The sequence below is a fragment of the Bos indicus x Bos taurus genome, chromosome 3 (genome assembly GCF_003369695.1).
Source record: "Bos indicus x Bos taurus breed Angus x Brahman F1 hybrid chromosome 3, Bos_hybrid_MaternalHap_v2.0, whole genome shotgun sequence".
NCBI lineage: Eukaryota > Metazoa > Chordata > Mammalia > Artiodactyla > Bovidae > Bos > Bos indicus x Bos taurus.
In genome coordinates, this window is record NC_040078.1 from 55,797,491 (window position 1) to 55,822,154 (window position 24,664).

The 24,664-nt window shown below is 37.5% G+C and overlaps 1 long non-coding RNA gene across 2 annotated transcripts in view; it reads left to right on the forward strand.

The window, feature by feature from the left end:
- The window catches only part of LOC113889657, a 449,340-nt gene that overhangs the window by 332,581 nt on the left and 92,095 nt on the right, over positions 1–24,664 (forward strand). The window contains exon 6 of one of the 2 annotated variants that reach the window (XR_003510313.1): positions 15,113–15,235. The exons of the other annotated variant lie outside the window; for it this stretch is intronic. This is a non-coding gene — a long non-coding RNA (uncharacterized LOC113889657). Of the gene's footprint in view, positions 1–15,112; positions 15,236–24,664 lie in introns of those variants that run through there. 2 annotated transcript variants of the gene reach the window in all.

Here is a 24,664-nt window from a genome sequence, read left to right on the forward strand (position 1 = left end):
TCAGGTGATGATAATAGCGTCAAACTGCTCACATAGCATGTTTGAAGTTGTACTGCAATGAAATTAATCTGTGCAAGTCTCTTACCTTCTGCCACCTTATTTTAGATAGGAATTTGTTGCAAGTGTCCTGATACCATAATAATTTATACTAAAGGCAGACAAAATGTGCCTGGCAGGAGCAATAAACTAAAGACCGAATTAATAACCCAGGACCACTCATTACGTAAGGAAATTTGTACATAAGCTGTGACAGTGTCTGTCCCCTTGAATTGGCCCCATTAGCCATCTCTGGTTTGTTAAAGTAATATTGGAAACCTTCTCTAACAAGCGATCACCAAGAAAGTCCACTGCTGGGTAACCAGCTGTTTGAGGAACTAAAGAGAATAAAAAGAGGGTGAAAACAGATGGGATATATTTTGCATTTTTTACTCAGACATGAATATGTACACATATTATATTAGGCCATCTCTCCCACACATATCCCTTTCTCCTTGGCACATTATGTTAACCATTCATCACTTCCATATATCAACTTCATCCAAGAATTATGTATGCTCTTTCTTTCTTAGATTACCCCCTTCTTTACACTACTTTTTATTGAGCTCTTTGGTTAAAATGTGTTAATTTTTCATAAGACATTTTATAACTTATGCTGCATGGAAGATTTTTTGTGTGAAGTGTATGTTTGTTTGAAGCAGAATTTATATTGTGTGGTTAGCTGGTAGTCCTACTAGGCTTCAAGACTGGGAGGATTCTGGATCATTAACTGCACTTTAGATTGTCTGAATGTCAATCAGACTGAGTGTGAAAGCTTTTAAAATAATTTTTAAAATCTTATGCATAAGGAATATCTATTTTTGTTGAGCTGAAAAATAAAGAAAAAATAATAAAGAAAAAAATCATAATTATACATAGTCTCATCCCCTGGAGATTATAGATTAATTACCCCTCTCCTCCCCACACACATACAGACACCAACACACACACATGCATGTATGTATGTATGCATTCATGTGTATATATATGTGTATATATGTATACATATGTATATATTGGGGATTATGTGATAAACAATTTTTGCCACTTTTTCATGTTGTTATGATTAGTTTTTTGTGCCTTTGATTATTCAAAGATGTATTCTAATTGTATGCAGATACTCTAATTTATTTAAATATTCTTCATTTTCTTGTTATTGAACTTTTGATTCCAATTTTATCTGGCTATTTTAGTATAAAATAATATATAATATAATAGTAAATTGATGATACAATTGATTTTGTACCTTTGTTTTTCCTAGCTGTTTTTCCTTTGATTTCCTAGAAGTCAAATGCTGAATGTAAGACCATAAACATTTATAAAACTCCTGATACATATTGCCAGCTTGTCCTCCAAACAGATTCATCAATTTAAATTTCCACCAGAGATGTATGAGGAGATTTTTAATTTAAATGAAAAATGTAGTTGCTTAATAAGTGTCAGCATTAAACAACCTAAGAATTTTTTTATATGAATCCCTTCCCCACTTTTGGCACTATAATTTTATTTTTAACATTAACTGCTTTTAATGAGTGGACATGGATCAAAAGTAAAAGAATGTGATAGGGGCTGCCAAAATACTTTTTATTTTTAAAATAATGGAATCATTAAAGATATATAAAATATCAAATATGAAAGGGTATTAGATATCATTTAATACACTTTCTCCTTTACTCAAAATTTAGTCATTTATTAAGCATTTATTATATGTCATTTCTATAATCTTAAATCCAGTTGGGAATATAAAAAAAGTGTATAATGAATTGTAATATATTCTACAAATATAAAGACAGTAGACAAAGTGCAACGGAAATGTATGCGAGTGGGGGAAATGTTTAACTTTTCTCTGAAGGATAGAACCAGAAAAACACGTGTGGAAGAGATAATTCCTAAAGAATGAATTTTTTTTTTTTCAGTAGAGGGAAAAAAGGGTTTCTGGGATGAAACAACATTAAATAGATAAGAGGACATGAATTTATACCACTTACTATTATACAGCTTACTCAAACAACACTGGTAGTGAGGAACATAGAAGGCAACACATGTAGTGTTAGTATCACATTTTCAGTGTCATGTTAAGAAGTTTAGTCTTATTTTCTAGCTACTGAAGATTTCTGAGCAGGGGACATGATTCTTTCTGTATCTGTATCTTCAAGTGAGAAGAAACTGGAGGCAAAATGGGTGACTGTCAGTGTTGCTGAAATGAGACGATAAGGGCTTGAACCGTGTCAAGTGGTGGAAAGACTGCACGTGAGGGGATGGGGTAAAAGCCATATCCTATCAACCAGTCCATCAGCAAATATTGACTAAGTACAATCTAGGTGCTAGAGATTCAGAGAATAACAAGATAGGACGTTCTCCCCCATGGAATTTTCTCTTTTTTTAAGAGAATTGGTGCAATAAATAAGTAAATATAACAGAAAACTAATAATGATGGACACTGTGCTTAGGGTGCCATGAGGTTAGAGTAAAGGGGGCCTTCTCAGTTAGGATGACATACAAACTGCTGCATGGAGGTTGAGAGAAAAAGACAGCCATGTGAAGAGCCAGAGTTCCCTCACTCTCGGAGAGATGAAAAGTGAGAAGGCTGCAGGGAGAAACATTTTACAGAAGAACAGATAAATAATTGGAAAGACTATATAGGGGAGGGAATAATCATATCAACTTTAGAGTCATATACTCATGACTACAAATCCATGCTATTCAGCTTACCCTATTAAGCCTCAGCTTCTAGTTGAGCTGTTCCAGGTCCTGAAAGATGATGCTGTGAAAGTGCTGCACTCAATATGCCAGCAAATTTGGAAAACTCAGCAGTGGCCACAGGACTGGAAAAGGTCAGTTTTCATTCCAATCCCAAAGAAAGGCAATGCCAAAGAATGCTCAAACTACCGCACAATTGCACTCATCTCACACGCTAGTAAGGTAATACTTAAAATTATCCAAGCCAGGCTTCAGCAATATGTGAACCGTGAACTTCCAGATGTTCAAGCTGGTTTTAGAAAAGGCAGAGGAACCAGAGATCAAATTGCCAACATCCGCTGGATGATGGAAAAAGCAAGAGAGTTCCAGAAAAACATCTATTTCTGCTTTATTGACTATGCCAAAGCCTTTGACTGTGTGGATCACAGTAAACTGTGGAAAATTCTGAGAGATGGGAATACCAGACCACCTGATCTGCCTCTTGAGAAATTTGTATGCAGGTCAGGAAGCAACAGTTAAAACTGGACATGGAACAACAGACTGGTTCCAAATAGGAAAAGGAGTACGTTAAGGCTGTATATTGTCACCCTGTTTATTTAACTTATATGCAGAGTACATCATGAGAAACGCTGGGCTGGAAGAAACACAAGCTGGAATCAAGATTGCCAGGAGAAATATCAATAACCTCAGATATGCAGATGACACCACCCTTATGGCAGAAAGTGAAGATGAACTAAAAAGCCTCTTGATGAAGATGAAAGTGGAGAGTGAAAAAGTTGGCTTTAAGCTCAACATTCAGAAAACTAAGATCATGGCATCCAGCCCCATCACTTCCTGGGAAATAGATGGGGAAACAGTGGAAACAGTGTCAGACTTTATTTTTGGGGGCTCCAAAATCACTGCAGATGGTGACTGCAGCCATGAAATTAAAAGACGCTTACTCCTTGGAAGGAAAGTTATGACCAACCTAGATAGCATATTCAAAAGCAGAGACATTACTTTGCCAACAAAGGTTCGTCTAGTCAAGGCTATGGTTTTTCCTGTGGTCATGTATGGATGTGAGAGTTGGACTGTGAAGAAGGCTGAGCACCGAAGAATTGATGCTTTTGAACTGTGGTGTTGGAGAAGACTCTTCAGAGTCCCTTGGACTGCAAGGAGATCCAACTAGTCCATTCTGAAGGAGATCAGCCCTGGGATTTCTTTGGAAGAAATGATGCTAAAGCTGAGACTCCAGTACTTTGGCCACATCATGCAAAGAGTTGACTCATTGGAAAAGACTCTGGTGCTGGGAGGGATTGGGGGCAGGAGGAGAAGGGGACGACAGAGGATGAGATGGCTGGATGGCATCACTGACTCGATGGACGTGAGTCTGAGTGAACTCCGGGAGTTGGTGATGGACAGGGAGGCCTGGTGTGCTGCGATTCATGGGGTCGCAAAGAGTCGGACACGACTGAGCGACTGATCTGATCTGATCTGATCCCCTATAAAATGAGAAAAATAATGCAAACTTTAAAAAAAAAATCACTGTAAAGATTATATATAGTAATATATGTAAAATTTAGCACATTGACTTCAGATAGTAAAAATTCAACAGAAAGTAGTCACCATCATCATCATGAAGAAGAAATTTTGAGCCCTTCAAGTTTTTATCTTCAGTGACTGAGAAATGAGCAGGGAAGCCCAGAATAGAAGCATGTTGGCATATTCAGACAGTGAATCTGCTTTGAGAGGCTTGGAAATCCAGGGGACATTTGGACCTAGAGGTCAGGAGAAAGGCCAGCATACAAAGCATGTAGGAATCACTGGTATTGCCCAATAGAAATAAAAATAAAATACAAAATCAAAATGAGAAAACTGTGCATGTAGCACTTCATGAGAGTAATCTTTTTTTTTTTTTAGAGAAATATCTAATAGTTTGAAAAAAATCTTTTAATAATTTGAAATCCATGTCCAGTTTATATCCAGTGGCCCTGATCAATATTTACGGAAATATGCAGAATAAAAACAATCTCTATTTAAAATAATAGCTTTTTCAGATATTTGGAAAACAGTATGTTTGACTCCTCAGTTTTATTTGGGAAAAATGGTCACAAATATTTCAATCTTTCCTCAGATATTGGGACTTTTATGGCCTCTTGTCGTTCTGATTGTATTTTAGATGAAATTTAGTCTGCTTTTGCCCAGAACTAGCCCAATATTCCAAATGTAATTTGACTACCTTGTTAGTTCTTACCTATTATTTTCATCTGTTGGAGTCTCTATAGTTTTATTTTTTTCATCTCTCATATTAGTGATTGTGCCAACTTTATGTTATATATTAATACCAATTCGACAGATATGATTTCTAAATCTTTATCCAAGTTGTGAACTATTCTTGCTATTCACTAGTAAGTAGACAGGTACCCTTGGCTTCGTTTTGCTTGAAAGTTAGACTTTAAAGTAGGGCTTTCCTGGTGGCTCAGATGGTAAAGCGTCTGCCCGCAATGCGGGAGATCCGGGTTCGATCCCTGGGTCGGGAAGATCCCCTGGACAAGGAAATGGCAATCCACTCCAGCGCTCTTGCCTGGAAAATCCCAAAGATGGAGGAGCCTGATAGGCTACAGTTGTTGGTTGCAAAGAGTCGGACACGACTGAGTGACTTCACTTCACTTAGACTTTAAAGTGTTGTCAGAGACTGAGCATAAAGAAACCAAAAGGAAATAAAAAAAAGGAGATGGGATAAAAACTATTTGACGTTGACTGTGGGAACTGTAAAATCTTGGGAGATATTTGGGCCACCTCTTTATTTCTCCTTAATGAGGATGATTATATTAACAATGACGGTGATGGTAATAATAATTATAACAAATAGGTTACTGATAACTAGTCTGATAAGTGCTGAAACTCAGTTCTCACAAAAATCTTATGAGGAAGCATTATTATTATTTTCATCACCTTTTTTTCAAATAAGGAAATTGAGCTTTAGAATAAATAATGTGCCCAGAGTCACACAAATAGAAAATGAATGAATCTGGGATTTGAATCCAGGCAGTGTAATTCCAATACACTAAACTATACTGCTCTGTTTAGTATGAATAATTACAACTTTTTAGCCTGTGTCACTTTCAATACCAGTAATCTTTATTTTAAGGGATATTTTTTTACAAGAAATGATCATGTTATTACTGGATACATGAGAGTAATTAGAAAAGAAAACTGGGTTAGGATAGAGATTCGGGGCAGCTGGCTTGGCTCGCTCACCAGCTAAGTCCTTCTTCCTATATATATGGATCTCACAGCGGACATGAGCAAAATTGAAAAAAAATGCGTGAACTTTCAGAATTCAAAATCTTTGACCTTAACAGTCAAAGATTAAATATGTAACTACCAAGGAATTAATGTCTCCATTTTGGGAGAAAGGGAAGAAATTTAAATTAAAAAGATGTTTGCCTTACAAAATTCTCCTTAGTCCTCCTGTTTTTGTAGTAAGGTTTGGATGGCTGTGGCAAAATCTTCAGTAGTTCCAATGGTCATCAAACTTGAATGGGGGATATAATCAGTTAACAAATATTCTATTTGATTGTATGAGTAGAGTCCAAGAAACACTCAATATGTACTTGAAGATTTAGTGTTGAAATGGATCTATTGACATATTTAAATGTTACCCACAAAATTTAGAGGCAATTTTTGTAAAGAGAAATTGGAGAAACCAGAAACTTCTATTAATGCAGGTAATTCCATTTTGCTACATAAATAATTAAATGTATACATATCTTATAAATGTCAGTACTTAAATTGGAGAGAATTTTCCAAGATCTTTTCAGATTGATACCCTATTTAGTTGAACAAAAAGAGAAGCAAGTGATGATCCAGTGCTTTTTTAAAAACTCTGGTGAACCGGAGAGACTATGACATTTAAAATGCACATCTAAAAGCTTCTAGGTGGAATTTAAATAACTTTATTATTTTACCTTTTCCTTCAAACCACCCCAAATATCCTGACTACACTATGGACCAATCACTTGACCAATTTTCTGTATAATTGAAATCATATGCCTTCAAAACCACTAGTAGGGGGAATGCTTCTGAGACTCCTTCCTAGCCGTATCTTTTTTATACTTGTGTAACTTAAAAATGACCAGGCAGAAGTTTTTTCTTGTCTTTAAATTGCTTTGCCAAGTTTCAGCTTTGAGCACATTTTTATGACTGATTTATTAAACCTGGAAACTAGAAGTTTATAATAGAAATTCTCATAAAGCCTTAACTCCAGCATTGCTAGCAGGTACTCTAAAGAATGGGAGCACTGATAGACTCTCGGCAGAGGCATTTCTAGAACACAACCTGAGAAATTTGGTCACGTGGCCATTTATTTATTTTTAGGTGAATAATCTTGAACCATTCTAGCAGAAATTTTTGTTCTGTTGACAAATAGGAAGCATGTAGTAGTCTGGCTATGAATCATACCTTCTGTTGTCCTTATTAATTTTAAGGACACATTAAAAGAAGCTTCCTCCATAACATTGCACTCGGGGAAAAGGAAAAAAAAAAATTTGTGCTTATCTTTCAGGCTGACTGAGGAGATTTATTGCAAATAAAATGATTCCAAATTGACTAGGAAGATTTATTGGAAATGAAATTATTAGAAATCCCTGTTCCTTTTTAAGATATTTAGGATGTACCTAAGTGGAACATTTTTGCTTTAGTTTCAGAAATACAAACTTCTGGCATTGCTCATCATTAGAATTTTTCCCTGCAGGCTTTGGCTTTATTAGCAGCTTAAGAGTATATTTAGCACTGTCATATGTGAAATCTCTTCACTCTGTTAAACTAATATGGGATAAAATGTCTTTTTTTACAGTGTTACTCATTCATTATATAAAAATGAAAGCAACCACTTCAGTGTGGATCCAGAGCTACTATTTTTATGACAAAGGAGAGGTGACAATACATATCCCGTAGGCACAATGAGAGTATTATATAAGAGTCATTAGTATAATTGATATCCATAGAAAGAGTGTTTTATCCAACATGATTAAAATGCGCAATACATTATGTAGGTTCCAGCGTTCCAGCTGCTATGTTGTAATCTTTCCTTTGATAGATATCTAGTGAAAAATAAAATTATCCTCGTTAAAAGGATAATCTTCTACTACTTAAGGCTGTGAGAATGTGAGACAGTTGCATGCCAAGTGCTTCAACCATTTACATGTGATTTTCGCCTGTGTGTTGTGTTTTGTTTCGAATTTCTCAACCATGGAGAGACAGGAGAAAAGGTCTCTTTAAGGAAAGGCATCTTTCCCCATGAGCTAGGAAGAAGCCTGAGTTATAATTTTTGCCTTTGTTTGAAATTCTCCTTTTTAGGTCCACCTTAAATGCCTACAGTAGTGAGACCCATCAGTAAATGAAATCACAGAGCCTAAAATTTTAAATTGGCTTCAAGTTGAGAGTAATGTCTTAAAGGCAAATGAATCAAATAATTATTTTAAAAGAGTGTCTCTGCACACAATATACACATTGACTGATTCATTCATTTTAAAGGTATTTATTGATTACCTACTTTGTACTAAGTGCTTAGTCAGGTGCTGGGGACCCATAGAACTTCTTGTCCATGAATTTCATTTTAAATAGTGAATCAGGAGGGAAAAACAGGTGGATATCAAATAAGCCTGGTTTCCCCTCTTTAGTCCTCAGAAGCATGCATTATTGAGTCCTAGAGCTAGAACAACAGATAACATTATGTTGATACAATGTTCATCTCAAAAAAGTAAAAGCAGAGTGTATACACTACTAGCTCAACACTTATAATAGCGTCTCTGAGTTACTGTCATTTTTTCCTTTTTGCATGTATTGGTGATAATAGCAATACTGCTGCTGCTGCTAAGTCGCTTCAGTTGTGTCTGACTCTGTGCGACCCCATAGACGGCAGCCCACCAGGATCCCATCCCTGGGGTTCTCCAGGCAAGGACAACTGAGAAAAAGGTTGAATGCTAAGGCTACTGGGAGATATCCAGGAAAGGGAAGTCAGTAACAAGAGAAGCAGTATGTCTACTTCTTAACTAAGTGCCTTATCTGCCAGAGCAAAGAGGTCTGTTGCAAGCTGCCCTGGTAATTAGAAGTTCCTCTTTCTTCCCTTCAACAGACCTCCAATAGTGTTGAGAAACAAATGAAATAAAATATTTAAACTTCTTTGTAAACAAACCATAAAGTGCTTTCTGGATTTGTGACATCACTCTAATTTTTGTATACTAATTTCTGTAAGTTGCAGGCCTTATCTATAAATAGGGGAGAGCACTTTGCTGCCCATCGAAGTTATAAATGCACTTTAAGTAGGAAGGGATATCAGCTGTTTTTGAGGATCCTGGATACCAAGAAATGTCAAAATGATTATCTGAAAATTATGTAAGGAAATGAGTTGCTCAGCAAATCCACATTCTTGGCTGTCTTTGATAGTATAGTATAGATAGTAAGGCATCAGTGTTTGAGAATGCAAATTATCCTTTAAGGACAGGACAGTGAAAAATAAGAGGCAATATTAGATTAACCACACACTTAGGTAAAAACTTTGTAGGATGAAATAATGATGGACTGAACATATACTAGGGAGACTGGATTATCTTTTCCTGCTCCTCATTTGTCTGTAGTTGACCAAATGCTTTCATTTGTGAATAATAAACTAATGTCATGGTATAGTGTCTTGCTTCCCAAGATGGTCAGATTCCATCAGGTTGTAACTTGATTACACATTCCCACATTCCCCCCTTCCCATAATATTCTTTACACAATGCTGCAATTTTCAGGTGCATCCTTCAGCCTCACCCCAGCTTTATCTCTCAGCTTTTCCTTCGGATGTCATCTATGACATTTGCAATCACAGAATAGACTAACTTATCTTCTCTACCAGTGTTCTAAAAAGTGACTGACTTCATCTCATTATTTCTTCATCATTATTCACAGGAATTTGATGTGATTTTTGTTGTATGCTGGTCCAAATGATGTCTTCTTGCACCTTGGGATGGTGAGATTTCCTGGGAGCAGATTTCAGAATTTTCTGTACATCCTCCTTATTACAAAGATTCAGATATGCCTGTGGTCTTATAAAAGTTTCAGTGATGAGATTATGATTCTAATACAGCATAAATATTGTTATTATTAGCTAGAGTAATAATGATAGATGAGGAGAATGGTAAAGACTTGGCATGGTCTTATCCTCAGAGTGTTCAGTGTTTCCACTGGCACAATTGAAGATATCATTTAGTATACCAAGAAGATACGTGGTGATTCAGGAGCCATTACCAGCCTCTGTTAGAGCCTTTTCAAATCCAGTGCTTATTGTGTATGTTATGAATAAGAGAGCACAGAAATTATGCATGCGGGGCCAAATTCTCATCTTGCTCTGGACCCCCATGGACCTCTCTTTGAAGTCAATAGGAGCTCAGCAGGGGGTAAAACAAGATGAGAATTTGGAAAAGGAACGTGAAGAAAAAGGGATAATTTTCCCCGACCATATCATCATTTGGTGTGCGTTAAACGCTCACACAGTGCCTCACCCCAATTCCTTTTTACTTCAGTATCAATAAAATGGCATGACAGATTTTTCTGTGTGTGTCTCCGTATGTATGTACTGTAGGTCATTTTCAATGGGAAGAGAATTGGATAACTTCAATCACTCTCCTGTAAGCTGTTATTATTGAACTGAGCCAGAAATGCTTTATTTTCAATACAGAAATATTCACATAATACTACTTTCATGCAAATTCAGGTGCTATAGGTTTTCAAAGATTTTCCAGAAAGGACATTTTCCACTGGCCCAAATAATTAACAACTTGTCTTTGTCCCCTTGCTTCCATTCAACAAATTCTTACTTTGTCTACTGCGGGATGCCCGCACAAATGTGTGCTCTCCCAGGACAACACTGTTTGAAATCAACAATGCAGTTTTTGTTTCTGCATTCTAATATCCACCCCCCTCTCAGGATTTGCATTGTTTGGTACACACAATGCTAAATGAATGTCCAGAGGGGAACTTTGAAAAACAACCTGCCCATAAGCTAGAGGCCACACCTTCCACATTCAAGATGATGCCCACACTTTGTCAAATTGGCACATGCCTTTTGAAGAGGGGTTGCCCTCAGAAACTTGGCTTTCAAGATAAAGCTAGTTTCGATCACGCCATTTCCTTTGAGGAAGAAACCAAACTCTGTCAGAATTTCACACCTGAATGTGTGCGGATGAAATGTCCTTTAACTTAAGGCCATTAATATTCACGGGATATCTAACATAATTCAGGAGGGTCTGTTATATATGATAGTAACAATATCATTTACACTGAACCTTAAAAATATTGACAAAGACAAGTTCTTAAACACTGATGAAACCTTGTATTGTGTGTTATGATTTCTTGGTTTTATACTTGGTGCAGTTTTTCAATTAACTGCTCTGTATTCAGAGCGATTATTCATTTATTATAGTCAGTTTAGATACGGTAAAGATTAAAGGAGTAAAACAAATCATTTTAGTGACACTGGCTAGTGATACACTGTTATTATTCTGATTTTTATTTGTTTGTTTTTTTTATTTGGCTCTTGCAAGACAGGATTTATAGTACCTACTTTTGAATGCTAAGTCTTTTTCCTTCCCAGTCTCTATTTTTATGGTTTTAAATAAGCAAAAACAGCCATAAGATTTGAACTGGAGTTAACTCTATCTAATTTATCAAATGAAAGATACATGTGTAGAAATACTAATTCACACACACAAACATTTTCAAAATTATTTTTGGTCAGTGACAAGATTTTCTCAGTTATATGAAATAAGTACCTGGTCTTTTTAAAGTGTAAAGATTCCCAGAAGTGTGGAAGGCAAGAGTTGAATTTATGTAGTACATAAATGACGCATCAATATATGAAAAATCTTATAAGAAATAGCACACAATTTTGAATGCAGGCAAACCAAGGTAACTACACATATTAGACATTTGGAAGTTAATGATACAGAGCTCAGTGCTTTCTGTCAACCTTGCCGTGTGGTTTTCCCAGTGTATTGCAACGACATGCCCTGTAATGTGTCATTTTGCTTCTAAAGGGGTTTACATGCTTTTGAAAGTGACTTAGATTTTGGCAAAGTTTATTTTATGCATTATGCATAAAAGTTGTCATCAGGATTTAACAAAGCATTTTGCAGAGAAAGATTAGAAATAAAATCTCTGCACACCAAAATGATTTGGATGGTTTTGCGAGATGGTGTGAACTTAAAAAAAATTAGCATGTATCTTAGCCCTTTTTCAAATTTCAAAAGATGAAAAAGCTCTACAGTGAAGAGAATTTTAATGTACAGCATTGGAGCAAAGCTCATCAATGCTATTTTGTTTCCCTTTTGGCTAGTATTTTCCTATTTATAACATTAACAATTCCATATCCAGTGGACTTACAATGGCATTAAGACAAGGAATTTTCAGGTTCAATAATGAGTGTGAGGTATTTCCTACTTGAGAAATGAGGGTATTTAAAGAGGAGACCTATTCCATATGTTTTGATTTGAAGGCATAGGACTCTTAATGGAATACAACTGTATTTGTGGGTGAAGAGAAGAAATTGATTCGGAAAACTGGTGGAAGAAAATGTTAGGATTTTAAGTTAAAATGACCATTTTACAATGTTCCCTGTATTTTAACACTTTTTAAAGCTAGACACATTAGTTCCTTCTCCTTCCATGTTTTAAATGAAGAATGTAGTTCTACAGGAGTTAAAAGATCTCCCTTCCTATATAACTAAGCTTCTCTGGGGACAGCACTGAAGAATTCTGTTTTTAAAGGCATATGGAGAAAGAGTAACATTTTTTTTTTTTTTTTTTACTTAAACAAGAAATGAACTAGTTGAAACTTGAAACTTGAGCCTTGAAATAAATCTCTTCTGAAGTTAAACTGAGTGTCTTGACTTCCAGTCTTTCTCCCTATACTCCCAGGGTCATGTCCAATTCTGGGTGTTCCTTTTATGTGTATCTTTATAAGGATAGTTATTCCACCTGTGGCATTGCTGAGACTATTTCTGGTAGCTTCTGATACATACATGCTAAAGGTCTGGTAGCTTCACACCATGAGCAGATTGAAGTCCTTGCTTTTTATTGCTATTTTTGGAGGTATCATTACTGCAGAATTTAGGATACAGCCCTTGGAAATCCACTTTTTTTTTTTTTTTGGCAACCACACAGCAGCGCTCCTTGGAGTGCTCCTGATATTAGTGATTGTATGAGTCAGCTGTGAACAATACCCACAGAAACCCAGGAATGTTGCTCTTTCGCAGTCACCAGAGGGTCTTATGTGTTGTTTCAGGTAGCAAGTCACATTTTGTTAGTAATGTCATTGCACTTCTTTTTTTTTTCACTGTACAGACTTCGAGGTCTTTTTCACCACCAAGAAGATTAAAAAAAAAATACATATATAGCTTACTCTTTTATTTTTGGTTACTCACTTCCAGGAAAGTTAATTGGAACTGATTGGTTTTATTTGCTGACTTACCAAATACCATGGAACTGGAAACAAATGAAGAAACATTAGCATTCTACTGTCTGCTTTAGTTTGTTTAACTCTATTCCTCTCAGCTTGTCTCTTATCCACAAACCATTTTTTTTAAAAGAACACCAGTGTCTGGATGAAATGAGAAAATTGAGTTGAAGGATCATAATCATAATAATAATGCTTTACACTTGCATAGTGGAGAAGGAAATGGCAACCCATTCCAGTATTCTTGCCTGGGAAATCCCATGAACAGGGGAGCCTGGCAGACTACAGTCCATGGGGTCACAAAGAGTTGGACACCACTGGTAGACACACACATACACACTTGCATCGATCTTTAAAATTTTTTCAATTATATTCATCTCTGCTATAATTGGATTCCCGTAACAGTTCTTTAAAATAGGACGGAAGGAAAAGAACACTTAGCGAATATCTTCTGTTCAAAATATATTCACCACATTATCTCACTTAATCCTTGTATGGCACTGATGATTTAAAAATTATTTCTCCTAATTTCAAGAGGAAATGATGACTAATGGTGTGATTTGTGAGAATCCTGGGTTTGAACCCTGCTCGGATGGCTCCCAAACTTACTTCTGTCCTTTCCACAGATGTGAGTTGGGTAAGATTATTACCTAATTTTCGGTCATGAAGTCTGAGATGAGTATAAGTGATTTGCTTGTAGTTCATCTAAGTTAACACCTCCAACCAAAACTAGAAAATGTATTTATTTGTTTCCCAGGCTTTCATACTTCCTGTTACTTTTACCTGCCTCTGACAGTCAGAAGTTGATGATGCTTTCCTGTCGCATGATTACTCAGTTTCTCAGTAAATGGAGCACCACTCACTGCTTAAGGGCTCCTTAACGGACCACTACAGAGACAGTGAAGGAGAGATGGAATCAGTAGGGGAGGAGGTGAAATTCAGCATGGATTATGCTTTGTCTTTGCTTCTGAGGGTTTACGGATTGCATAATTGCAGGGTGGGTTTTATGTTCAAAGCCAATTTGAGTCAATGTTGCATTGCAGCATAGCATAGTTAATATTTTTTGTGAGTGCTGCCTGTAAAAATCAGATCAATACAATTAAACTTTAAGCCAGTGATTTTAATATGAATATTTCAATACTTGGCAACAGGGTTGATATTTTAAATCTGATATATTGGAAAGAATAAATATCATAGAGGAGTACTAATGGAAAAAGAGTTGAAATCAGGTAAACCTGATTTGGATAATAATCAGCCAGTCAATCAGTCCATACACAGAGACTGGTATAAGACTGTATTCAGTCCATCTCAGGTGTCTCAGAGATGTCATTCACTGTCACATTACAATAACACCTTCTAGTATTCAAAGCAACACCATACACACATTATTTCATGCTTGAGGTTCAAGGATGGCAGATCATTTGACTCCTAGTATTCTTTTCTTCATGGGCTTCCCTGGTGGATCAGATGGTAAAGAATACACCTGCAATGTGGGAGACCTGGGTTCAATCCCTGGGTTGGGAAGATCCCCTGGAGGAGGGCATGACAACCCACTCCAGTGTTCTTGCCTGGAGAATCCCCATGGACAGAGGAGCCCGGCGGGCTACAATCCATGGGGCCGCAGAGTCGGACATGACTGAGTGACTAAGTATACGCATTCTCTTCTTTTGGGGCTTCCCAGGTCGTACTGGTGGTAAAGAACCTGTCTGCCAATTCAGGAGATGTGGGTTCAGTCCCTGGGTCGTGCAGATCCCCTAGAGGAGGGCATGGCAACCCATTCCAGTATTCTTTCCTGGAGAATCCTATGGATAGATAAGCCTGGTAATCTACAGTCCACAGGGTCTTGAAGAGTTGGACATGACTAAATTGGCTTAGCACACATGCATTCTCTTCTTTTCAGCTTTCCTGAATGGTGCATGCAACTAATGAGCTCAAGCACTAGCATTCAAGGATTCTTTACCATCTGGTCCTAACACCAACTGGAAAAAAAAAACTTCTAAGAAGCCCATTTATTATACTAAAGAGGTATGTTTTCCTCATTCTACTTACCTGAAAGGTGTCCATCTCAACAGTCTGCAGAAACTTTATATAGGAGGTCGGGTTTGAAGGAGCTTCTGAATGGAAAAGAAAGTGAGATGCTGTTTGGCTAAATAAACAGTTTCCTGTTTTCTCTATTTATCATATCTTTCTTATGCAATATTATGCCATCTTTGTATCCCCTATTGTATATTGCTCAGGGCTTCCTTGGTCACAGCCCCTGTTTTTCTTTCCAAACATGACTCCTACTGCCTTAGGACTTCGTCACTGCTTAGGCTCATGCAATACCTTCCTGACTGGTCCTTCTTACCCAGTTGTTCATGTGAATGCCAGACACCCTTCTGAAGTTTAGATGGACATTGCTTGCTGCCAAAATATGCAATGGGCTCTTATGCCTAGAGAATACAGAAACCCCCTTCTCTAGGGACAAGCAGCTCTGGTAGTCTGAAAGGCCAAGATGTAGGAGGATGTGGAGAAGGTGATTATTTTTCTAAGTGAAACTAGGATTTACGTTACAAGGAGTCCCATTTGTCAGTGGAAGAGGGCCAGCCAAGAGACTAACTGGGTGAACCTAAAAAGCCTCTTGATGAAAGTGAAAGTGGAGAGTGAAAAAGTTGGCTTAAAGCTCAACATTCAGAGAATGAAGATCATGGCATCTGGTCCCATCACTTTATGGGAAATAGATGGGGAAACAGTGGAAACAGTGTCAGAGTTTATTTTTGGGGGCTCCAAAATCACTGCAGATGGTGATTGCAGCCATGAAATTAAAAGATGCTTACTCCTTGGAAGGAAAATTATGACCAACCTAGATAGCATATTCAAAAGCAGAGACATTACTTTGCCAACAAAGGTTCGTCTAGTCAAGGCTATGGTTTTTCCTGTGGTCATGTACGGATGTGAGAGTTGGACTGTGAAGAAAGCTGAGCACCAAAGAATTGATGCTTTTGAACTGTGGTGTTGGAGAATACTCTTGAGAGTCCCTTGGACTGCAAGGAGATCCAACCAGTCCATCCTGAAGGAGATCATCCCTGGGATTTCTTTGGAGGGAATGATGCTAAAGCTGAAACTCCAATACTTTGGCCACCTGATGCGAAGAGTTGACTCTTTGGAAAAGACTCTGATGCTGGGAGGGATTGGGGGCAGGAGGAGAAGGGGACGACAGAGGATGAGATGGCTGGATGGCATCACTGACTCGATGGACGTGAGTCTGAGTGAACTCTGGGAGTTGGTGATGGACAGGGAGGCCTGGCGTGCTGTGATTCATGGGGTTGCAAAGAATCAGACACGACTGAGCAACTGAACTGAACTGCACAAGAGTGGAGGTAGGTGGAGGCATGGACACAAAACATATTTACTGGATATCAGAGGGGCCCAAAAATTTGGAAGGTAAGCACCAGAGTCAAGGGAGACATAAATTAAGTGCAACAACAATTATTTCAGGGTCTATGAATTTTTAGATGTTTGAATGGTATTCTCATATGAAAACTTTGAAACTACTGTTAATGTACAGAACCCTAGACCTGGTTTATAGTCTCAACAAGGGTACCATTGGTTTGTCACCAAATAGATCTAACTTTTAACTTCTCAAGTCTGTACAATATGATTATTAAAAGACTGTCCTGGCTTACCTCACAAAATATTGTGAAACTCAAATAGAAAGGAATATATGAGGAGGTTGAAATTTGAAAAGTAATTTATGGTTTTCCAAATTGTTTCCCCAGGTACAAGGAATTGCTGTTCTTGTTAATGAAGACTAGAACAGCACCCTACCTTTGAGTAGCTTTTTGTTGAGTTGAGGTATGACACCCACGCACTAAAGGAGGCAAGATCGTGGGGCTATAATAGGAATTTGGAGGACAGAGAGTTCATGGGGAAAGCAATATTATCAGTTGTCAAAGAAACTTCAAATGGAAGGCAAGGCTAGAACTAGCTTTGAAGAGTGCATTGCAATTAGATAGTTAGAAAGGAGGAGTGATGTGTCCCAAAGTGTGAAGACCACTGGGAGACAGGTGTAGACTAGACTATTTAAAGGCAAGGGCCTGTGTCAGTGCTGTTGGAGTGGGGAAAGGCTGGGGAGGCCTTGGGGATCAGGTGCCATGTCTGTGATGAAGCACTGATATACTAAGGACTTATTTCCTCTTATACGAGCACAGCCTACAGCCCTCAGCATGGGTCCCCAAAGACATTTAATTTATTCCCTTCTCCTTTGTTACATTCTCTTGGAGATTTTGTCAGGAGAAAAATTAGTACTATATATTTTCTTAAGCTAGAAGCTTAAGTTCTATCAACTTAGTGTCTGGTGCAAAGAAAAAGATGGTATGAATATTTGATATGAGGCCAAAAAGAGGTCTTACAGATTAAGTATTATGGAGCGCTTAAAGTCCTCTGAAAACTAATTTTTGAAGGTCTTGTTCAATTGTGGCATGAGTCCTCATTGTTCTTATTCTGTTGTGAGTCTTGAGCTGCAATTTGGAAAAGCACTGGGCAGGGCAATTATACAAATAATGATCATTGACTCAAGCTTTTTAATGGTAAAAAGATGATTTGATTCTCTGAAGAAGTGAACAGGCAAGATTTTCTCATTGCTGTTAATTATAATTTAAGACAGACTCAATTTTGTATTAGTCACAGATGTTTCATTTCTCAGTTCATATATAATGTGGTACATGGAATATCTCCAAAGAGATTTTAGAAGTGTTTGCAGTCTTGTCCATCTCTTTACCACTTGGTGTGGTCTTTTCCAAAAATCATGACATTTGGAAAGAAACTTAGAGAAGTTTTGAAGACATTTTCGAGACATTTTGCTTTCAATGATCTCTAAAAATATTCCTATTGAAAGTGAAAATTGGGAACATGCTCTGAAAAACAAAAATGTATATTGTGTCTTTGGAAAGCCTCGTTTCAGGAGTGGCTGGGCTGTGTTCCAGTTGTGCTGGGGGTGGGGGATGAGTGTACAAAAGCATGATTTCTGAATTGATGCTAGTCATAGAAACCTTTAAGAGACTCCAGTGCTTTTATAGCTATTAAGCAAAAATGTATTTCAAATAATTAGACCAAGCAGCTAGTTCCCAAATTACTCCACTGTGTATTATTCTAACCAGGGAGAACTTATCAGTAGGACAAATCACTCGTGAAATTGTGATAGGTTTGGGAGTGTTCTGAAACAAGGTGGTTTGGAATGCAAACCCTTGATGAGGCTGGGAAACTTGTGTGTCAGAAGATAGTTGAAAATTGAAAAATACCTTAACATCAAATCAGCCACAAAGGCTGAAACAGTACCACCTGTATTTTTTGCTATAGGTATTATTATTACTGCTTGGAAAAGAAAAGAAAAGAAAATTCGTAAGCACATTACAGGGGATTTTTCTTGGATTTTTACTGATAAAAGTTGGAATTGCATGCTATATGGAAAATCTTTCTGAAACAATAAAATAGTTTAAGAGGAGCATTTATGAAAAATTTTGGGGTAAGAATGGTATAATTGTGTTACTTTATGAAATATATAATGAATTCATTATGGGCATGCATGCAACATTCTTTAAATATCATTCTTCTTCATTTTTAATCTTTATAATACACATTAACTTTTCCTCAAAAGAAAGGCATGTGAATTTGTATATTTAAAATTTGTATATTTTGAGAATTCACATCATTTTCTGAAACCCATCTGTGATATTCAGAGTCAGTGAAGTTTGGGCAGTTAAACTTTATACTAAATTTCTTTTACAGTTTCTCCATCAGTCTTGGGATCTTTCTTTCCAAGGGTTGAGGTCAGGTGGTAGGAGTAAATTCTTCAGTAATCGATTTGCTTTTGTAAAGTTCTAAATCATAATTAGAACTCCTGACTTTTAGTTCCCAAATTTTGGAATTCCCTGGTTGAAATCTGAAACCAGTCCCCATAGATGGAGGATAAAGGAAGACAGAAAAAAGAGGCAGCTCATTCCACCTGAGTAGGTGGCAGTCATAATAAGCCAGAGAACTTGCATATGAGGCTTGTCTAAGGTGGCTACAAGATGAGTAGGTCTCCATACCCATCAGCCAGAGTCTTAAAAGTTTATATAGAGGCCTTAACAAGGATGCGTTACATACACTGTCAGATGGTTTCCATAAATTTACTGTCTCAAGGCTGTGTCCTTGAAATGGCTCCTACTGTAGGAACAGTGGGCAGGATTTACATCCCAAGGACAAGGGAGAGGGTAAGAAGCATTCAGTTGCCTGGGTCCACTGTATAGGACAACATGTGATCATGTTCTTTAGATAACCTCTTCCAACACTAACACTATTGGAGAAGAAGCTGGAGACAGACGAGAGAGGCCAGGAAAGGAGGAAGGAGCGTAATAAAATATATATTTTTCCCTTAAAAAATAAAATGATTGTAGAAATGATTAAATGGAGCATCATTACCATTATGCGTTTATCAGGTGTGTACCTCTGGCTAAAAAATATTCATAACATTTCCCTCCTACTTCAGAATGACAAGTGTATATTGTTTGTTTCACTGTTTTTTCAGCAGTGAATACCCAGTGTCTATAGCAAAAGTACTAGATTGAGAGTTAGAATATCCATTTTTTTCCCCTAGTATTGCTTTTACCTTTTTGGGTGGTAAAAACTCTGTATTTCCAAGCTTCCTTCCTCAGACTATAGAATACAGTGGGGATAAGTAAGCCTGTATCTGGGAACTGTTCAGAGGAGAAGAGACTTAAGGTAATGGAAGCAGTGAGGAGCAGGGCAGGATGTTGAAATTCTTGACTGAAAGCTTCAGTATCAAGCTGATAAGAAGGACAGAGCAGTCATCTCATTCATCAACTGAGAAAGGGATGCCCTCCAATTCATTGCAGCTCCTAAGAGGACATTTGAGACATCTACTTTTCCATGACAGCCAGTCAAGTTTAAAGGCAGGTACAGTTCAAAGTCCAAGAAATGTTGCCTGCTGCCAAATTCAAACCTTTGATTTGGCTTTGTGGGATGCTGAACTTGTGTGATATCTCATACTCCATGGATGGGCATGGAAGGTTGGTGATTTGGTATTAGATGCTCCATTTCAGAGCTTCTGAAAGAGCAAAGATTCTGAGCAGTGAGTGGAGTCTTGTGGTTTAAAGAACCCCAGTATAGGGGAGAACATAGTCGACCATTTCTAAGGTGGGGTGGTGTGCACACCCTTCAGTCGTGGCAAGGTCGTCAGAGAAGTTTTCTGGGGTCCCCTTCACAGACATTCTCATCTCTTGGTAGATCCAGGGTGTGAGTTCTCAGCAGCAATACAATCATTATAGAGGCATAGCTTCCCTTATTGCTCAGCTTTTAAAAACTTTTCATTCCTTCAAACTGTCTTCCTGGCTTTGCACATGTATCTATCTGTTTAGGAGAAAAAAGAGAGAAGTGGACTGACTTTCAGAAGCAATGTTTGCTTGCTCAATATGGTAAAATGACATTTAAAGAACATTTTAGATTAATATTTTTTTCCTCGGAAGTTTCATAATATGTTACTATGAAGCTCCATAAAAGAATTTTGTACTAACAGATTTCAAGACTAATTTTGGGCATCGTGAACTCTGTTTCCTGGCATTCTATTAACCTCAAATCTCTACTTAATAATACCTCCATGTATCAGTGATGTATGGCAGTGAAAACGCTATGTGATGTTATCTTCAAACCCAAGTGGGATCTTCTAGTAAATATGTGTTTTTATTCATGGGTCATGTGACTGATGGCTCTGCTGATCTGAACTGGGATGGGTAAAGCTCTCTATGGACAGCAGCAGATCAGCAAGGCAGCTGCATTCTCTGACGTGGTTGAGGCTTTGGCTGGGACACTGGGTTGACTCAGCTCTGTATGTCTCATGTATCAGTGAGCTAGCCTAGGAGTGTTCATATCCTGAAGGCAGAAGCGCAAGAAAAAAAGCAAAAACATTCAAGTACTTTTTCAACTCTCTGCTAGTGTCAAGTTTGTTCCTGTCCAGTTGGCCAAATCAAGTGACCTGACTGAACCCAGTGTCAGAATATGAGAAGCTTATAGAACGGCAGAGCAAATGGGTATTGATACAGGAAATCCATCAACTGGGGCCACTAACAGTATCTGCCACTTCTGACTGGGGTGTAATGATAGTTTTATAAAGATAAGCTTGAGATTCATTATGATCTTGAAGTATATTTCCCACAGGAAAAAAAACTTTTGATCATATTCTCATTCTTTAAACATTGCTAACTTATTGATAGGTATTATACACTAATATGATGATGAATCTTTGGTTAACCACATACCATATTTTATAAGCAAATCATGTACTAAGGATTTCCAATATACCTGATGTTGGTAGGCTTGGGGCTTGAGTAATCATATGAAACTATAAAATTTTCCCTAATTTAATTTTAACAGTTTGAGAAAAAATTCCTTTTTTAACAGAAGAAGAATTATGTCTGTGAATACAATGGTGTATGATTGATGAATAAGGTCTTAATTAGAAAGTTACTCCAGGCACTAAAGCTAGTATGATGGAATGGGGCATTAAAAAGGGGCCAAGTAGAGGCTAGTGATGGGCAATAAAATTGAGACCTGAAAAGTTAAGGTCAAGTCAGCTGGGCATTGATACTACTTATGAAGTTTTGTGGCATAACCCCCCTGCTCTGCTCGACCTTTGTTTGAGTCTTGTAAACACAGTCCAGTTGGCTTTGCAGAATGTGGCAGTAATGAGTTATTGATGGGAGTGAGTGCCATGTGAATAACTATTTCTTTGAAGATCTCTTCAGGCTGTGGTAACTGAAAGTAGCACAGAAGGAGAAATTGATGGCCCATATTCAGCTTTTGAATAACAAGGCTTGAAGACCTTTTAGGTACTAAACAGCTTGAGGAAAGGCAGGATAATGGGACATAATTGTACTGATTATGCAGTTGAGGTATGATAAAGAATAATCTGCTAATTCTACTAAACTGTGGCATTTTGTAGCTCCTGTTAATATTTTGAGTAGAGGAACAAGAGATGAGTTTATTGAGTCTTATTCAAAAAGATGATCTCTTAAATTGGCTCTAGCACCTCACTGTTCAGCAGTTCAAGGCACTTCTCAGACATTGTCACACTAACCTTTCCAACAGCCCTGCAGTGTATGTGGGTGTCAAACATTTATGAATAGGAAACCTTAGCACCTAATAGCAAGTGACTCGCCCAATGTTATGCCTAAGTAAAGCACTAATTTCTCTCCTATGCTAAGCCCATCTCAGATTTCTTTCTTGTGTGTGGTCCACATTATCTCAGATGATTATAGAGGGTGCTGAGATAGAACATTCAAAAGTAGTATAAGGGGGAAAAAAAAGCTAAGCTCTAAATTATTTTATCTAAGAAATTTTCTCAGAATAAGTCCTCCCCTCTGGTAAATAGAAGAGATGGGAATGAAAAAAATTTATTTTTGTTAAAATATAACAGTGATTTTATATTTCCCTTTTGAGTAGAAGCTGTCAAAAAACTGTTCCTTTACATTGTATTGGTTTTGTATAGTGTCTATAATCTAGAAACTCTGTGACTTTAAGTTGATGGTGGGAAGAGAATTTCTTCCTTTGATTTGCTGAACTATTTTATTACTTATTAATTAAGTCGCTAAATCTTTTCCTCTAAGTCCTCCTCTGTGATAATCCATGTTGTTCATTAAGTATATCCAGTTTTCCTTCTGGGCATATGGTAGGGTTATGTTTCCAGCTCCCATGGAGTTAACTGTGGCCATGTGGCTCACTTTGGCTTCTGTGATACATGGATCTTCTGGGTGATTTCTTTAAGAGCTGGTATGTGATTTAGCACGTTCTCTCTTTATGCCTGGAGTGATGATCAGCAACTTTTGAGGTAGTGGCTGGGACCTTGAATGACAACAATGAATAGATATCCCTGACAATCTGTAATGCTTATACAGCTTGAAAAGGAAATAGCCCTTATTCCCTACCCCAACCCCCCTTTTTCCCTTCTAACTCCAACTGAGATTTGAAGTTGTTTTTGAGTTTGGTGTTGGAGAAGGAAATGGCAATCCACTCCAGTACTATTGCCTGGAAAATCCCATGGACAGAGGAGCCTGGTAGGCTACAGTCCATGGGTCGCAAAGAGTTGGACACAACTGAGCAACTTCACTTTGACTTTTCACTTCCATGCACTTCCATGGCCCCTCTCTGATGCTTATTTTTTATGTAGCCAAAGAATATGATAAAAAGGAACAAACTGAGAAGACAAATCCAAGGACCACAGTGAACCATGGACAAGGAAGTCATCAGGGACTAATCAAGGAATAGTCTTCACTCTAGAATAGGGACCCTCAAAATATCTGTCTAGGATTTTAGATTTGTCATGGACCAGTAACTCCTGTGTGCCCTTTGCTTTCGTTTCATGGATGGAGTGATGATGAATGATAAAGAGACCACTGTGCATTATCCCAAGATCCTGGACTGTGAGTTTGATGCTGTAATCAAATAAAAAATCTGAGTTATTTCTCCTGGGTAGGCGTAGATGTGTTTTGCATTCAGGAGTGATTATGAATCAAATCTTTGATAATCAGGACAGTTTCTAGTAGTCATCATTTCTGTTTACCAAATTTTCCTGGTTTTCTTTTTAAACACATGGTAAGTTGGTGTTTTCTTGGTCCCTTTGTGCAAAGAAGTGTAAACAGAAATTACTTCTGTGTTAAAGCTTAAAGACTCAGAGCGTAGTTAAATAAACTCTCTCTTTAATTTTGGTGTGGTTACCAGCACCTTTGAAGCATCCTTCCATCAGCTCAAATCCCTGTGAACTATGAACCTAAAGCCTGCAGCGCTAATCTGCAATGGTTGGTAGTGTATGTAAAATGTTCACTATTGCTGTCTGAAGCCACCATTATTTGAGGGCTTATTGCTACCACAACATATTCTACTTTATCCTGATGTATCCAACCCCCAACTGGAAAATGGGGATGTTAAGTGGATATTAATAACATGTTGTTGAACATTGGTACTTTTTTTTCTCCACAAAACAAAACAAGAGACAAGAAATACTTAAGTTTCTCAAAAGCAGCTTTGCTCTCTATAGGAAAAGTGTCTCATTATCGTGATGCTAAAAAGTGTCATCTTGGTTGAATTCTGGTAATGCTAAGTAAATCTATGTATCTCAGAATTTGATCAAGGGATAAACAGGCAGAGTTTAGACACATTAGTATTTGTAAACATACAAATCAATTTAGAGAGTTAATCGAATTTCATTATTTCTAATCCTGAAGCTGATTTCCTATTGGGACCTGGAAGAATTCTGTTCTAAGCAAGTGACTAGAAACACAATGTGTGTGTGAGGGGGAGATGGGTGGGTGGGTGTATATGTTAAGTTCTACTGAATCACTGGGCACAGGCAATTCTTGGAGACAGCCGGGACACAAGACTTGAAAGAATCACATTCTCATCCAATATTTAAATGCTATAT